A 19192-nucleotide genomic window follows, 5' to 3' on the forward strand; every position below is an offset into this window, starting at 1 on the left:
TGGCGTCTTCATCTCTCAAGAGAAATACCTAAAGGATGTGCTAAAGAAATTTGGCATGCAATATTGCAAAGGCGTCAAGATTCCTATGCCTACTAACGACCATCTCTGCACTCAAAAAATGGTAAAGATTTCTATCCGAAGGTATATGGTTCCATGATTGGATATTTATTGTACCTATGTGCATCTAGTACAGATATTATGCTTACTGTTTGCATGTGTTCCCGTTTTCAAGTAACACCGAAGGAATCACACCATAAGGGTGTGAAGCATATTCTTTGATATCTAGCTCACACACTAACGCTTGAATTATCATACTCCAAGGGCTCAAATCTTAATCTCATTGGATATTCTAACTCTAACTATGCTGGTGATCGAGTGGATCACATGTCAACATCAGGCACATGTCATGTTCTCACAAGATCTTTAGTCTGCTGGTCCTCAAAGAAGGAGAACTGTGTATAATTATCTACTCCTAAAGCTGAGTACATTGCTGCTCGTTGCTATTGTGCTCAGTTCCTTTGGATGAAGCAAACCCTCAAGGACTACGACATAAGGTGAAGAATGTCCCTCTCTACTACGACAACGAGAGTGCCATCAAGATTGGTCACAACCCAATTTGGCACTAGAAGACCAAGGACATCCAGATTCGTCATCATTTTCTTTGCGATCATGTGTTAAAGGGCCACATCTTCATCAACTACGTGAAGACTGAAGAACAGTGGGGTGATCTCTTCACTAAGCCCTTGGATGAAAATAGATTTTGCAAGTTGCGGTGTGAGCTAAATATCTTTGAATCTTTGAATGTTCTTTGAAAGTAAACACACCCTAACCCTTATACAAAAGTGACGACTTAGATGTGCAACACACGAAGTAATGTTTTTCTCCAATCAATGAAGACTAACCGTCTAAGTGCAAAGAAATTAATGAAGAATTTGATTCTCAGAACCGTATGAAAATTCCTCGAGGTGTATGAAATCATCATTCTTATACGGTGGGTCACACCACAAACCATAGTTGAATTTTTTTCAAAATTGTGTTTTCCATCATTTTGTAAATTCTTCAAAATTTTAAATTCCTGGAGTTTGCAAATTCCTCAAAATGCCCAATTTATTCAACTTTATAGTAGGTGTTGTTCATTGACTATATATTCATATATACATATTTATGTTTTGGAGTGTCCTCAACAACATTAACTTATTGCTACTTCTTCAAGTTGATTTTTTTATAAGTGAATGTGATATGATCCGTTCCCCCTCTATGCTAAACTAGACCCAATCTGTTCTTAGATTCTTCATATGTTTTCTATTTGAAGCCCATTCAAAATATTCACCATGTCCTCTCAGCTAAAGAATTTGCGAATGAAACATTAAAATATTCTTATTAAATTTTGGTGGTTCCCGCTCAAATTGATCCCACTTCCCACGACTCGATTAAACTAATTACCCACGACCCCCCACGATCTTAACAACTCACTAGGTGGGTGACACATGTTGTGTGGAGAGCAAGGGTCAGGGGTATATATGTCCAAATTCCTCGTGCGGTTCCTTTTTTCACCCCAATTATATAAACCCTCTCCTTTCACTGTCACTTTTACTCCGCTCGATCTCATCTTCACCTTGCTCAATCTCTGACCTAGCACCACTTCTAAGATTAATCTCCACCAGCGAGGAAGAGCTTCACTGCCTCGACCTCCTTGCCGTCATACTCGTGCTGATTGTGGAAATATTGACCCTGCTGCTATCGTAGTTGTCCTTCGCTGCTAAGTTAGGGTGCAGGAGATCCGGATAGACGAACTTCCTCACTCTTGCTCCATGTTCGTCACGTTCTACAAAAATGGGTACTTAAAATCTAATTTTATTGCCCTATTTAATCTTTATATTTCCAAAAAATCCATAATAGGTGTTTATACTTCAACAATCCATTCTCTAAACACCGTAAAGCTTCTTTCCCTTGATTTATTACTCTAAGTTATGATTTTCTTAAAGATTCCTAATTATATGTATTATCAAATCTTCGCAACTCTCAAACCTAAGTCAAGAACACTCAATGAAATTCTTCAAGATATCTATGGTCAAATTCCTCAACTTGATATATTTTTGAAAATATCTGAGAACCCATATGACCTATTCAGATTATTTGCACATATACTCTGTTCATAGGTACAAATGTGTGCTGATGAATCTCTAGGTTCTCATCTACTTAACTCATTTGTTGCTTTCCTTGAAGAAAAATTGCATACATTGTCAGAATCTTCAAGGGTTGAATATCCTCAAGTGAAGAAAATGGCTAAAGAGAAAAGAGATCAGAAAGGAGGGAAGAAACGTGCAGCAAATACTCCTTTTGAAATCCCTGAGGACATCTATGATGAATACTTCATGCCTAATGAGGAAATATATGGCAAAGAGACGAAAGAGAAGCACAAAAAACGCATTCAGAAAATTGAGAGGAGATGGGCTAAGGAGTGGAAGGAATACGTATATGTCACTCCGAAGTACATGAAGAAATTTGGTGTCAATCCTCCTTGCCCAAGACCCCCTCTAGCTGCTGGCCAACAAGCTGATCCCACCATATGTCGGGTCTTCTGGAGGATGCCTATGGCTTGTTCCCCGATAGGTGTGAGGGTTTTTTAGTGTGTCTTGGGTCCGCCCTGGGCTGCTGTGTTGGTCTTGCTGGCGTCTTTGGGCATCGGAGGCCGTGTCTGCCGGGGTCTTGGTCTTCTTGGTGCGCTCCTTGATCTCTCGTAGAGCGGATTCTCTGGCCTAGGCCAGGTCTTGATGGAGCAGTAGCATTCTCCGGCAGCCTTAGGCCGTCGGGTCGGAGGCTTATCGTATGTGCACAAGTCAAGGGGAAATAGACAACCCTGTTTGTGTACCCCGCCAATGTGACACCATGGACTTACGCAATCTCACCTCCTCATATTTGCTATCCTCTCTAGTATTGCGCATAGCCCATTCTCACCTCGAGGATTGGTGCAACTATCGCGAGTGCATCCAAACCCCGTAATACGATACACTCTTTTCCACATCAGACTTATTATATCCTCCTCAAAATAGCCACCTTACGTACCTATTATGGCATTTCCATAGCCATTCCGAGATATATTGCCATGCAAATTCCATCGTCACTTCACTTGACTAGGTCGTTCATTATCATATTGCTTTGCATGATCATATAGAGCTGACATAGTATTTGTGGCTAAGCCACCAATCATAATAGCATTTGCAGCAAAGCCACAAAATTTCATATGCTGAATACATGTCACGCTAGATCATTGCACATCCTGGTACACTGCGAGAGGCATTCATATTGGAGTCATGTTGCTTCATTCATCATATCGAGTTATCCATGAGTTGTAAGTAAATAAAAGTGTGATGATCATCATTATTAGAGCATTGTCCAAGTGAGGAAATAAAGATGGGGGAGGCCAAATGAGTCTACCATAATAATAATAAAATGAGAGAAAAAGAGAGAAGGGACTTTGCTACTATCCTTTACCTTACTTGTGCCTCAAAGTGGCACCATGTTCATCCTATAGAGAGTCTCATGTTATATCATTCATATGCTAGTGGGAATCAATTGTTTTTATAAACTTGGATTTTATATTCCGATGACGGGCATCCTCAAATTCCCGAGGTCTTCATGAGAAAGCAAGTTGGATGCACACCCCACTTACCTTTAATGGAGCTTTCATACACATATAGCTCTAGTGCATCATTTGCATGGCAATCCCTACTCCTTGTATCAATATCTATCAATGGGTATCTCCATAACCCGATGTTACACCTAGTTGATATGAGGCTATCTTCTCCACCTTTCAACACCATTGAAACCTACCACCTTACTCTATTCCACTTATATTCTATGTCCAATGGTTCACGGTCATCTATTGCATGAAGAAAAAAAGGTTGATGCATATCGAAAAAGTACGATCCAATTGCCCGACTTGGGCATCGTGGTGCTTGACATTTGTAGTTATGTCATGAAGATGGAGCCATGCCTTGCTAATTTAATAAAGATGGAAAGGGTTGAAACAATCTTTGAGAATAGTACACTTTGGAAATTAATTATTTTGCTGCTTATCCTCTATTACTAAATAGTTATCACCCACTACCAAATTTTCCAGAGATGTGGTGATGCCACTTCATTTACTGATGTCATCTTTTTCTCGCCATTTTTAATCGAACCGCTTTGTTAATTACCATCGCATCGCTAGCTGGCCTCGGTCTTCCCTCTCCGCACAAGCCTTTTTTCCCTCGCTAGATTATTAACGTCGCAATTAATCTCCATCTATTGATTTCCATCTCTCCATTCATATTCTCCACCATCATTAGTAGAAAACAGGGCTTCGATCCATTCCTGAAATCCCATTAATCCCGGTTCACTTACGAACCGGGACCCATGGGGGCATAAGTCCGAGTTCGTGAGGCCAGGGTGCCGGCCGGACCTCGTGGGCTAATGGTCCCGGTTTATCTGATCCCTTTGGTCCCGGTTCCAGATAAGAACTCGGACAAATGGGCCTCGCTCCTGCCCCACTACAATTGATCCCGGTTTGTGGCTGGAACCGGGACGAAATGTTGTTCTTCAGTCCCGGTTCCAGCCACAAACCGGGACCAATGGTTGGCCTATATATAGCCCCGCCCGCAAGCAGAGCAATGCACTGCTGTGTTTTTAAGGCCGGTCGTGGGAGAGCTTTGTGGTGTTCTAGCTCACCACCTATGCACATGAGGTGTTCGATGAAATGCTCGAACCACACTTAAGCTTTCTCCTCTCAAAGCTCCTTGTCGAAGCCCCATTTTCCTCAATATTTGTCTAGGTTTCGCGGTCTGTCCTGTCTAGTCCCCGTCCTCACCGCCGTCGATCGCCCGTGCCCATCTCGGTTCCGGCACCACCGTGGTTAGCCTCTTATTCTTATCTTCTTTATAAAAGAAAAAGGTTCTTACTTGTACTTATAAATGTTGTTGTGTTTATACTTGTTAATTCATCGTTTCTCAATGAGCATACATGTATAAGAATACATCATGGATAGCATGTCACATCCAAAAATCTGTTTTTATCATTTACCTACTCAAGGACGAGAAGGAATTAAGGTATGGGATGATTAATACGTCTCCAACGTATCTATAAATTTTGATTGTCCATGATATTATGTTATCATTTTAGAACACTTTGCACACACTTATCTACCAATTTATATTAGTTTTGAGCGCTGATGTATTGACCCAGTGCTCCGTGCCAATTGTTGTTTTCTGCATGTTTACCCACTTTTTGGGTTCTAGTACCAAACGAAGCCCAATTGACCTGAAACTTTTTCGTGAACTTTTTCTGGACCAAAACAAGACCGTGGAGCATCGGAAAAAGGCCAGGAGGCACACGAGGACACCACAAGCCATCAGGTTGCAGCCTGGGGGCATGACTTGATGGCTTGTGGCCGCCTCGTGGCTCCCCCGACCCCGTTCTCTAACTTCTAAATTCCTATTAACCCTATAACCATCACAAGAGGTCCCAAAACATTTACGCTGCCGCAAGTCTCCGTCCGATGGGAGGCCATCTAGAGCTCCGTTCCGGCACTCTACCGGAGGGGGATTTATCATGGAGGGCTTCTTAATCAACTTTGCTTCCCTCATGATGATGTGTGAGTAGTTCACCACACACCTACGGGTCCATAGCAGTACCTAGATGGTATCTCTCTATCTCTCTATTTATATTCAATACAATGATCATCGCATGTTCGTTTGATCCATATGATGTAACTCTTTTGTATGGAGCGTTTCTTGGGATTCGATGAATTGTGGGATTATTCATGATAAATATATGAGTCTCCTCTGATATATAATATGATTCTTATGTGCATGATTGTGATAGCTTCATAATTCTCTCCAATCTATTGAAATTGATTAGCCAAGTAGATTGATATTTCTTCTGTGAGAGAGGTGGAGTGTAGTAGGTTCAACCTGCAAGTTTCTATATCCCAGTGACAGAAGGGGACAAGTTGCACCTTTCGTTTGTTGCTACTAAGGGGTAAACGATTGCTTTATTCATATTAGTTGAGTTTACTTTGTCTACATCATGTCATCTTACTGCAATCATTACTTTGTTTGTCATGAACTTAGTACGTAGAGAGGCAAGCATAGAAGCGCCCTTGAAGTGAAGTAATAGTAATAGGTGCAGGCAGGAGTCAGCCTATTTGTTTATGGACTTGATGCTATATTTTCATGATCATTGCCGTGAAAATCGCATAACTATCCGCTCTTCTATCAGTTTCCCAACTGTAATTTTTTTACCCACCGTATGCTTATTTTCATGAGAGATGCCTCTAGGGAAAGCTATCGACCCCTAGTGTTTTCACAACATATTGCTAAAACCTCCAACACCTTGCTGCCATTTATTTATTTTTATTTTATTTTTCATTGTACAATTATCTACACACCGCATTCGCTTGCAAATAATGAGACCAAGGGGATTGATAACCCTCTTACCCATGTTGGGTGCAAGCTGTTTGTTCTTTTGTGTGCAGCCGCTGAAGATGGTTGTGGATTGATATTCCCACTGGTTTGATAAACCTTGGTTTCATAACTCAAGGAAATACTTACCCACTTTTTGCTGCGATTACCCGTTCCTCTTCACGGAAAACCCAACACAGAGCACGAGTATAAACACGCAAGGTGGCCTGAGACGCGAAAGACAAGACCGCCAAGGCAACTTACCAAGTAAGTTTATCTCCGGCCTAGAACCCGACGATGGAGACTCAAGGCCCAATAGGTGGAAACTCTCCTAGAGTTCCCTTACTTAGGAGGCAAGGCAAGATAGCGATATACTTGGTCATGAATCGTAACACGACTCAGACTCTTGTAAACCCAGGTTTTCGACTTGTATATAAAGGCAATTCCTTGAGGCCAATAGGCTTAAGTTACAATCGATCAATAGCTAGGTCTAGTGAATTGGCTCCCTCGTAATTGATCACCACACAATAAGAAGAAAAGCAGGAGTAGGCTATTACCTAGATCTTGAGGGGCCGAACCTAGGTAAACCGTGTCTCCATATTTTGATCAAACCCGACAAGTTAACCACCTAGTTGCGATGACCTCACGTTTAAGTCCTCACACTATGACATTTGTTGTGACAAAACCACGACATAGTGGAATGCTAGTTGTAAACTGTGTTGGGATTTTCCCAGAAGGGAATGGGAGATGTAGCACAGTAGAGATAAGTATTCCCCTCAATGAGAACCAAGGTTATCGAACCAATACGAGGATGATACGAACGCCCGTCTTCATCGCCTGTACACAAAAGAGCACACAGTTGCACCCAGCGCAGACAAGAGGGTTCTCAATCCCCTTGAACTCATTACTTGCAAGAGATAAGTAGTGATAGATGTATAATAAAAATATAAATTAAATTTATAGAATATAAATAACAAAAATATTTTTAGCGTTTTTTGAATTTGATTTGTACAGACCTAGGAACCATAGTTTTTGCTAGAGGCTTCTTTCTCGTAGAAAGCATACAATGGGTAAACAAATTACTGTTGGGCAATTGATAAAAAAGAAGATAGTCATGAAATATTTATTCATGGTAATGATCATACATATAGGCATCATGTCCGTAAGAAATTACAACGAATCCTGCCTCCATCTACTACTAGTACTCCACTCATTGACCATTATCCAACATGCATCTAGAGTATTAAGTAAAACAGAGTAACGCCTTAAGCAAGATGACATGATGTGGACAAAGTAAAGCTAACTAATATGAATAAACCTATATTATGATCCTTAATGAAAACAATAAAAATACGTGTCATGTCCCTTTCAGTCACTAGGATTGAGCACCGCAAGAATGAACACATTACAACACACCTCTCCCTTTACGATAAATAAATTCAGTTGGCCAGACCAAAATGATAGATCAGGGAGAAATAAAAAGCTATAATAGTTATGCATAAATAAAATACGATAGAAGACTCAACATACTTTCATGAATAATCTGAACATAAACCCGCAATTCATCGGATCTCAACAAACACGCCGCACAAAAGTGATTACATAAGATAGATCACCGTTGGTATCGCGGTGATCTTGGCGATGAAGAACATAGAGAGATATATAGCCATCTAGGTACTAAATACGGACCCGTAGATGTGTGGTAAACTACTCACAAATCACCACGAGATCCTCAAGGTTGATGTAGTGGCCCGCCGTCATCGATCCTCCTCTGGCAGGGCACCAGAACAGGGCTCCAGAGGGGCACACAGCAGAACAGAAGCTTGCGGCAGCGAAAGGGTTATTTTGGGAGGCTCTCTAGGGTTTCCCAATATATGTGAATTTATAGCGAAGAGATCAAGCACAGAGGTTGTGGTAGGTGGCCCCAAGCCATCAGGGCGAGACTACATCCCTAGACACGCCCTATTGGCATGGCGCCACCCCGTGTGGCCTCCGGTCTACCTCCGAAGCTTCTAGGTCTTTTTTCGTCGAGAAAAATCAACATAACATTTTGGGCTATTTGGACTTCATTTGGTACAGTATTCGTGAAAGGCCAAAAACATGCAAAAATAGAAATTGGCACTGGGCACTGGGTTAATACATCAGTGCTAAAAAATTATACAAAAAATCATATAAATGCTTATTAAACATACACGATTGATAATATAATAGCATGGAACAACAAAAAATTATAGATATGTTGCAAATATATCAGCATCCCCAAGTTTAACTCCTACTCGTCCTCGTGTAGGTAAATGATAGAAACATAATTTCTGATGTGACATGCTACAATACATGCAATCTGTTTTAGATATAAGCACTCAGAAACGATGAAACAATAAACATTAACATAGCAATATCCATAAACATAAGAAACATAATCATAAACTTTCAAAATATACGATCTCTAAAGACTATTCACTCCTCATTCATTTTATCATATTAGCAATGCATGGCTCCGTCTTCACCATATAAATACAAATATCAAGCACCAAGATATTAAGCCAAGAAATTGGATCATACTTTTAAACGTGCTTCAACATTTTATACGTCACTTAACACATGAGCGTGAAGCATGGACATAACATATAGGTGGACTAGAGTATGGTTATAGGTTCCAAAGTTATAAAATTGGAGAACAAAGTCTCACATCAACTAGGCAGACCAACAGGTATAGAGATATGCCCATCAATCAATATCAATGCAAGGAGTAGGGGTTTCTATGCAACAGATGAACTAGAGCTATAAGTGTATGAAAGCTCAACGGAAGCTAAGTGAGTGCGCATCCAACTTTGTTACTCATGATGTGAAATGTTCTAGCATAATATTTAAGCAATGATGAAAGGTGGCTTTGCCACAAATACTATGTCAGCAACATGATAATCTAAAGCAATATAACAATCAACACACAAGTCATGAGACATAACGATGGAAGTTGCATGGCAATATATCTTAGAATGGCTATGGAAATGCCATGATAGGTAGGTATGGTGGCTGTTCTGAGGAAGATATAAGGTGGCTTATGTGAGAAAGAGTGTATCATGTCGCGAGGTTTGGATGGAGTGGCAAAGTTTGCACCGATCCTTGATGTTAGAATGAGCAATGCACGGTACCGAAGAGGATAGCAAATATGAAAAGGTGAGGGTGTCTACATCCATGGATTCACATTAGTCATAAAGCACCCACATACTTATTCCAAAGCTTTATTATATTTCTCAAAACAAAGTACTACTCGCATGCCCCTAGGGAGGACGTTGGTAGGAGTTAACCATTGTGTGCCCCTCACCTAAACAACACTAGGATTTAAAGGAGTAATAACAATGCGCACACATCATCACCATGCCATAAGAAATATTTAGATTAACGACAAGTTAACACCCTTTAACTATCAATATTTCTACTCACCAACAACCATGTACTCACACCCTTTCATATTACCACATCAATATCATTAACACACAATATCTCTTGTGTGTGCTACATGAATGTTTTTATTATAGCAACCCTGAATACCTATCATTTTTGGAATAGTATTTTAGCCCATGTAAATTGCCGTTGCTATTTATCAAGTATGAAACAAATTTAAGTGAAGAACAACAGTGCATTTATATCTATAAAATCTACATGCCACCGTGCTCAAAAATATATAAGTGAAGCAGTAGGGCAACTTCTTAGCTCAAAAGATATAATAAAGCACATAGAGTATTCTAAGAAATCGTGACGAATATGTGTCTCTATCAAGTAGGTGTGTCCAGCAAACAATGGTTGTTGAAAACTAAAACAAAAGAAAAATATAATACACGACGCTCCAAGCAAAACACATATCATGTGATGGATTAAAATATAGCTCCAAGTGAAATACCGATGAAATGGAGACAAAAGAGGGGATGCCTTCCGAGGCATCCCTAAGCTTAGACACTTTAGTCTTACTATATTATTACCTTGGGGTGCCTTAGTCATCCCCAAGATTACGTTCTTTCTACTGCTTATTCTTTCAACCATCATGATCGCACCCAAAACTTGAAAACTTCATCACACAAAACTCAATAGAAACCTCGTGCGATCCCTTAGTACAATATGCAAATCATAAACTTCAGGTAATGTCATAAATTGTTTCATATTTAGTTATTACATAAGGTACTGTATTCTAACTTCTTCATTGCTTATACCCCTGATAGAATCCATAGCCTCATCAAAACAAGCAAACTATGCAAGCAAAAATAGAATCAGTCTTAAACAAAACAGTTTGTAGCGACGAGCACTTGAACCATTCTTCTGTAACTCCGAAAATTCTAAAACACTAGGACAACTTAACTAATGTGTATACCAATATTTTGTTAAACATTCAGATCAAAAAGACGTTCCGGTAAAATCACAGAAATTGTGCACCACAAGTTAAAGTTTCTATTTTTGCACTGTATCAATTCTAATTATCATCCAAATCACCCCAAAGGCTTTACTTGGCAAAACACTAATTTAAAAATAAAAACACAATCATTACAGTAGCAATAATCATGTGAACTCACAATAAAGGAAAGTAGAACCCACAAAAAAAGATAGCTATTGGGTTGCCTCCCAACAAGCACTATTGTTTTATGCCACTAGCTAGCCATAATGCATAATTTCAAGTGATATTATCCTTGACATTCAGTCCATTAGTAGTCCTCATAATAGACTCATAATGTGGTTTAATTTTCTTCCCAGGGAAGTGGTCCATACCTAGTTCATATCAACGATGACACCTATAGTTCATAAAAGGGTCTAGCAAGTATAATTGGACATGAAGGATTGCATTCAATATCAAGCACAATGAAATATGCATGCACATAATTTCTATTAGCAATAATAAGAACATAATGTATTCTAACCAAGGGTTTATTTATGGTAGAATCCTCAAGATGCAAGTTAAGGGAACAATCTTGTATATCGGTGAGACCAAGCACATCGCAAAGAGAATTAGCATGTTGAAACAATAGCACCAAGGTCATACAAAGCGTCGCATTCATATTATTTAAGCTTGATTTTAATAGTAAGTTCCCACTCGTCAGGAAATTTCCTAGGTATGAAGACTTCTAGCTCAAGTTTATCATCATAAGCTTTTGGCATCGCTTCTACGATAGGCTTAGTCGAAGATTTTTTTGTTCATAGGCATCGGGTGAGCTAATTATGGATTGGAACATGGAAATACATTCAACCAAAGAACAACTCTCGTAATTAATGTCCTTTTAGTCCAAGATAGTGGGCGCATCACTACTTAATGTTTTGACCTCTCCAAACCCATTTTTTTCATTTTTAGCATTAAGATCATCACCATCTGAACAAACAGGATGCCTTCTAGCTAAAGTTGACTCATCTACAGTCCCTAAAGCATCAATTTGCGGAATAGTAAATAAAGTTTCAATAGGATAAACACCAATCATTTTAATATCTTCATCATTATCATTAATAGGTTGAGATTCCGGTTTAGCTAACATCCTTTTTTACTAGATTGGTTTGCTTATGAGAAATCTTTCCTATCAACTCTTAAGTTTGAGAGAATTGTGATTGGAGATTAGATACTTCCCTATTAACTTCATCAAGTTGTTTACTAATATAATCTAGTAAATAGGAGTGTTCCTTAATTTCCTCGGCAAAGAGTTTCTTCTGCTCATATTGTGTGGTCATCCTCTGATAAATAGGGATATTAAAGAATTTGTCTTGAGACATACTGATGAAACAAGCAAAGTAACAAGAAAAGCAAGTAAACTAGGAAAAAAATATTTTTTATTTTAAATTTTTTTACGCAAAATAAGATAACAAAATAAACTAAAAAGTAGAACAAGTGAATGATAATTTGTGTGAAGTTATTCGATAGGTATTTTTTCATGCTCCCCGGGAACGACGCCATAAATTCTTCTTGCTACTTGTAAACTGTGTTGGGATTTCCCCCGAAGAGGAGGCGAGATACATCACAGTAAAGATAAGTATTTCCCTTAGTGAGAACCAAGGTTATTGAACCAATAGGAGGACCACATCAATTTTCCATCTTCAGCACCTGCACATAAAAGAGAGCGCACTTGCACCCAACGCGGGAAGAGGGTGGTCAATCCCCTTGAACTCGGCATTTCAAGCGGTAAGTAGTGATGGATAGATAATATACTTATAAAATGTATATAAAGTTAAAATTAAGAATATAAATAACATAAATATTTTTATTTTTTTTGGAATTTAATTTGTAGAGACCGGAGGGCGGTAGTTTTCGCTAGCGGCTTCTCTCTCGGAGAAAACATACGGTGGGTAAACAAATTACTATTGGGAAATTGATAGAAAAACACATAGTCATGCAATATTTGTTCATATATGTCGGGACCCTGATCCTAAGTTATAAGAACCCTGCCTGTAACACATCACATCACTTTGTGGTATCACGCAAGGTAAACTCCACGATTTCCACCTTACCTTGGTCGGGACCGTTTGCGTCTTTTGGCTCACGTACATGAATGTGTCGCTAGCATTCACACAACAAAGAACCCGGGTCGACATGACTAGTTGTAAACCCAAGTGGCACATCCGTACAGGGACAGGCATACATATCCGAGCAATGCAGGTGTCGGTCAACAGCATGTGTAGACGAGCAGTAGCAAGCTACAGGGTCTCCATTACACCGCGTGAAATTTTCCCATGGGGACAGACACAGCAGCAAAGAAGGATACATGTCAGTCAATCAATGTGTCTGGAGCAGTAGCAAGCTACCAAGGCTCGGTGGAAGCACAACGAGGCATTTCCCCGTAAAGAGTACTACTAAAGGCACACAACTAGGTGTAGAATCCCACACATACCAATGCATTTCAAACATACACACAATACGTACGATATGTGTAGATACAACGTGGCATCACAACATAACTTTATGACTCAAGCTTTTATTAAAGACTCATAAGAGTCAACATAGTATGATATTACAAACAGGGGTCACACGACCCAACACTCAAGTCATACAAACATCAAGCGGAAGCATAACATGTCTGGGTATAGACATCTACTAAAATGGCTAGAGGAGACTGAAAAGCTACAACTATCCTACAAAAGGAGCTAGACCTGTGTCTGGGATTCTGAAGCTATTCCGTCAACGTCGATCACATCGTGTGGAACTAATAGTGAAACTGATGTTTTCTCAGCAAAAACATAAATTAATCAAACGTGAGGAGAAAACTACTCAACAGGACTTACGTTAGAACTATTAGATATGCATCAGTATCAATGGAGGGGCTGTGGAGTTTAATTGCAGCAAGCCAGCTTTGACTCTTGGCTAACCTGTACTACGACTACAAGTACTTTCCTTGAGGTGGTATAGCGCACACGAGTCCACATATGCACCAATTCAATACACCACTATGGATCCACTCTCATCTCCCTATGAGAACGCCATCCATAGCACTCACACTTATCTTGCATATTTTAGAGTATCCATTCCAAGTTGTATATGTACCACGTAATGTTTTCAAGCAGTCCATATCCGAGGATGTGGCTATTCGAACAGATTAATTCGCCCTCCAGGGGTATACTTCTTCACACACGCTCTCACCACTTATCACCATACACACGTCATGCATCTCGGCAACCTTCAAGTGGAAGCACTAGCATGGGTGTCGGCCGCGACCGTTAACCACACAAGACTCTAATCCAGGTTTATCGCCTATTTGAGACTAAACCCGCAAGGAAGTCCGGCCATAGTTTCCTTAACGGCCCCAAACGATGTGCGCAGGGTTCCCAAGCTCACCATCCGGGTGCCACTTGGTACACTGTGCCACTATGTATCTACCGGACTGAAGCCTACCCTGTCGGGCAGAGCTAAACACGGTCGCCAATACTTTTCCTACAAACACCAAAAACTAGTTGCAACTCGTGGACATAGATCTAGGCGATTAATAAGCTGAGAGGGGCACTTCAGCATTCCAATGCATGGTAGTATCTTGTCTTGGATAACATACACAGAACTCAGTTCTTAAGGATAGTCCCAATGAGACAACCCACCATGTACTCCTACATGGGCTCTCATCACTACCTTTACCAAATCGGATTCACACATTTCCTCTCACACTGTAGGACATGAGCACAACCATTCCGATTCATCGTCCAGATGGATCAGACCAGATGCAACTCTAAGCATAGCAGGCACAGTAAGCAATCATGGATGAGTGGTTTCAACTATTTACTGTGGCAAAATCAGGTCATGCAGAGGAATGGGTTCAACTACCGAGAATAATTAACAGTTGAATCGCTGTTGTCCTAATGCAGTAAAAGAGAGCAGGGGCGAGAGAGTAGGATTTTATCGAAATGTTCAAGGGGGTTTGCTTGCGTGATAGTTCTGAAAATAGCAATGAGTGTTCATCAATGTCAACGATCACATCGTCGGAATCATTGTCTACCGAGAGGAACAACACCGAGAACATAAAAATAATACTATTTACTTCATATAAATGCAAGACTATGATGCATGATCATGACATGACAATACGCAGTTGATTTAGCTAATGCATCTAGCAACAACATTAAATGAAGTTGGTTTGAACCAAGGTTCAAAATCAAACTTCATATGTGGTTATTTAAATGGCATTTAGTTGATTTGTCCAAAACTGAGAACATATGTTGTTCTAAGATGCATGAAAATTCGATAAACAGATTCGTTGAATTTTTCTGATAATTTTTCATATATAAATTATTTCAATGTGAGCTATGGTTGAATTTCTATGAATTTTTGAAGTTTATAACTTTTTCTGAAATTTCCTGAGGTTTTATTAATCCAGAAAATCAATAATGCATCAGCATGACATGAGGGTGAGGTCCTGGTCAAAGTCAAATCTGGCATATGGGGTCCACACGTCAGTGTCACAGTTTAATTAACAGGGTTAATTTAACTTTAATTCCTAATTTAGAGCCGTTCGGGCCCACTATCAGTGGCTAGGAGGTTATTAGTGGGTTAATTAAGCTGGCCACGTCAAACATCGCCGGAGCTTTTACGGCGGTAACCAAAACAGCGGCGGCACGTCGCTGGAGATCACAGGTACGACGTTGGAGTGCTCAGATCGACGCACGGATTACAGCTATGGCATCCGACGAGTGGGGGGGTCTTGGGGGGCTGAGGGGTTGCTGGAGAGGCACCAGCGACGAGCAACGACGGTGACTGCAGCTCGGCTTGGTGGTGAATGGCGCTAGGAGAGGGGGACAGCCACGGGGCAAAGTGGAAATAAAGAGGGGCTCACGGGGGTTCCAGAAGAAGCGACGACGTTCTCGGGGTGGCTCTGAGTGCGATGAATTTAGCGGCGGCATCCGGCGGTCAGAGGTGAGGAAGAAGGTGGTGATAGCACTTCTCGAGGCCTCCGGCCTAGATTCCTTCGGCGAGGAGATGTGGAGGAGCATGGCGGGGCCTCTGGGAACGGTGGCGGGGCTCCTTGAGAACGGTGGCTGCGGTGGCGCTCGTCGGTGCTCTCGGCGGCTCGAAAGTGCGCGAGGGAGAGAGACAAAGGGGTAGGGAGAGAACCAGATGTGAGGAAAAAGGGAAGAGGGCGACCAGACCTTCTCCAAGGCGCTGGATAAGGACGGCGGAACAGCCCCCAGCGTGAAGCACGGGGTGGCGCGCTCGGCGCCGTGTTCATCTCGCCTCTGCCTACTGCCATAGGTTGAACATGACATCTTCACCCATGGTCGGCTGGGCCAGCGTCAGGTAATCTTCTCCTATCTCTCTCTCTTTTCTATTTTCCGCATTGTATATGTTTTCAATTTTCTGGCATTTATTTTTTATTTTTGTTTGGCTCAAAAACTAAACCAAAACCCTAGAAATAACGAGGGATTATATTTGGAATATTTCCAAACTCCAATAACTATTTCAGCATTTTTTGGTGATCTAAAATATTTATAGTTATTTGTTTTAACCATTTCAGTGGCTTTTGAGAAATATTTAAAAAGTCAAAAGTGTTCTTTCCAACATTTATCACAAAATATGAACATTTTAAAGCCATTTTGGGTTCATTGAAAATCACCACAATTTGGATTTGTTTTAATCAATGAACTCCTAGGGTTTTGTTAATCCATATTTCAAAAACATTTGGGTTTAACATGATGCAAGATGATGATGCAACTAATTGCAAGCAATTATTGTAGGGCTGTGACAACTCACCCCCACTAAACAAGAATCTCGTCCTGAGATTCAGGCATAGGGTAAGAGGAAGAGGGGACACTAAACTATCGTAATGTTCACGATCCAATTGCCCTTCTTGGAGATTCTGATTTGCCGCTGCATGATAACCTTGACGTATTTGTATTTGAAGTCTTCATCTAACACGACGACAAAAGATCAAGAAGACTCTACAAGATTCGATCTCCTCGAAGATCGAGCAACTCATGATCAACTCATAGAATGAGACGTAGGAACGTCCGTTGAGCTATGACACCAAACACATAACATGAATGAGGAAATGATGCATATGACAGATGTTCAATTGGTTGGCAACAATTCCACGCTTAAAAGAGATGGTGACAAGGTTTGAAAGTAGCGAGGAGTTATATTGCCGTCCATACCAAAACGGGGTACCTTAGGAAGGTGACTCATAGAGTTATTCCCTTAAGTGGCAAAAAGAATTACTTTTGATACAAAGATCATTGAAACTCTTCATACCAACCTAAGGTAATCGTCAAATGATTGTTTGAAAGAACCTGAAAGAATGGCATACTCAGTTTGGAAAGAAACTAGAGTTATAGAGCAGCTCGGCAAACGGAAGGCACATTCCAATTAATACCGAGGGTATAACCTAGTGTTTGAGCATGCTCTCAAGAACTTGAGCATTTCCTTATTCATCGGGGTTTTACCAACATCCGTGCCAAGATCATTGGGGACTCATCATACTAACATGATGAATAATGGTGGAGGATGCAGATTCAAAGGAAGACAACACTTTCTCAGATTTCACCTTAGCGATGCCAAGGGAACAAAATCTGGATGATCGACCGAGAGACATTTAGCATTCCACTTCTAATGTTCTCCTTGATGTAATAGGGTAACTCAACTTCTTGGTATCTAGAACATCAAGTAAAGGTCAGAATTCGGGGCTCAAAGGGTCCATGAGGAACATCTTACAAAATAAGTCGTCCAGAGTCCTCATGGGGAGGTGGCTAGGGTTGCTGATATAAGATATTATAACAATAGGTCTTCCGGCTAGGTGTGTAAGCCATGACATCACTTTACCAAATTACACAGAGACCGATATTATAATTCCTGGGAAATGTTCCAACCATCATGTCTGCCTGAGATTCAGATCTGGTTGGTGATAAGATATTTTAGTCTTAGCAGGTTTGAAAAGGGAAGTCTTGCAACACAAATCGACGAGATAATGTTGCGAGATTATCGGGAAATGAACTACGGAAGACAACTCCAAAACATGAGCTGGATTCAGGACACATGTGAACACACTGCCCAAGACCATGATGACCACATGAAAAGTCTTACAACAAAACACTACCGAGTTCTGGGTGGGAACCATCATTGCGGATAACGAAGCCATGTGCAAGTCCGTCTGGGCCCTTCGGGAATAACACTTAACTTCTTTTCCCTGAACAAGTCAATCAGTGGCTTGGTGTGCTAGGAATTACATATGGAGCGAAGATGATCAGTCTATCAAACCATAAAATACTTCGCACGTGCATGACTAACTTGGGATGATTCCGAAGAAAACAAATTAACTTTTCTCGAATTCATGACGACAACTTGCACCAATACACGTGAATGGAGACGAAGTCACTTCTTACACCTAACATATACTCCATGAATATACACGAAGACAATGTCTACAAAGTTTCCAGCACTAGCTTAATGTCCCTCATAAATCATGGAACAAATGAAAATGTCGCTGATGGGCTCAACAACAATTCATCGAGATACCCATATAAATGGATTTCCACAACTATGTGAGAAAGATAACAACATTGGTCAGATCAAAGAATATAATGGTGCATGCTCAAGGAAATCCACGAGTAGGACACCGTTACAAAAATCTTTGGTTCTGTGTTTGATTTGACAATAGCCCATACTCAAATCAAAGATTGGACAAGATATTATATAAAACAATTGATCACACGAATCAAGCAATGAAATGTCATCTTTCTTCAAGACTCACACAACACAACATATACCCCTTTGGAATGAACTAAGTTAGGCAAAGATTTTATCGTATAACTCTCCGTGTTGTTGTTTAGCTTAGCCAACTAGTTTCACAGGTATCCAACAAGGATTCTTGGAGAAGGGGTGGTTTATAGGAAAACCAACTTGATCACGAGCTCAACATAACAGCCAAGGAACAACCTGGTAATACTTCCGAGAAGATATTCGGAAAATAACGAACCACCGATATGTTATTAAGCTCAGAAAATTTCTCGCTTTTCACGGCAAGACGATACGATCAAAGATCAAAGGGTTGACTCAATACTAACTCATTTATCAAAGAGTGCACCATGAAAGATGGACTAGGTAGCACAGTCAATTTTAGGATGACGATTCAATCACCATCACCAAAAGAGTGAAATTATTGTCCATTAACTACCAAGCAATGGCATTGCTAGGAGTATTGATTTCACACATCATGGTTCCATTGTCAATATTCCGGTTACAACCAGCGCGGAAACCGAGGGATGAACCATGATAGTGATAAGTATCAATACATCAGGGGTGCATCAGAGATGGT

This window comes from Hordeum vulgare, chromosome 1H (genome assembly GCF_904849725.1).
Source record: "Hordeum vulgare subsp. vulgare chromosome 1H, MorexV3_pseudomolecules_assembly, whole genome shotgun sequence".
Taxonomy (NCBI): domain Eukaryota; kingdom Viridiplantae; phylum Streptophyta; class Magnoliopsida; order Poales; family Poaceae; genus Hordeum; species Hordeum vulgare.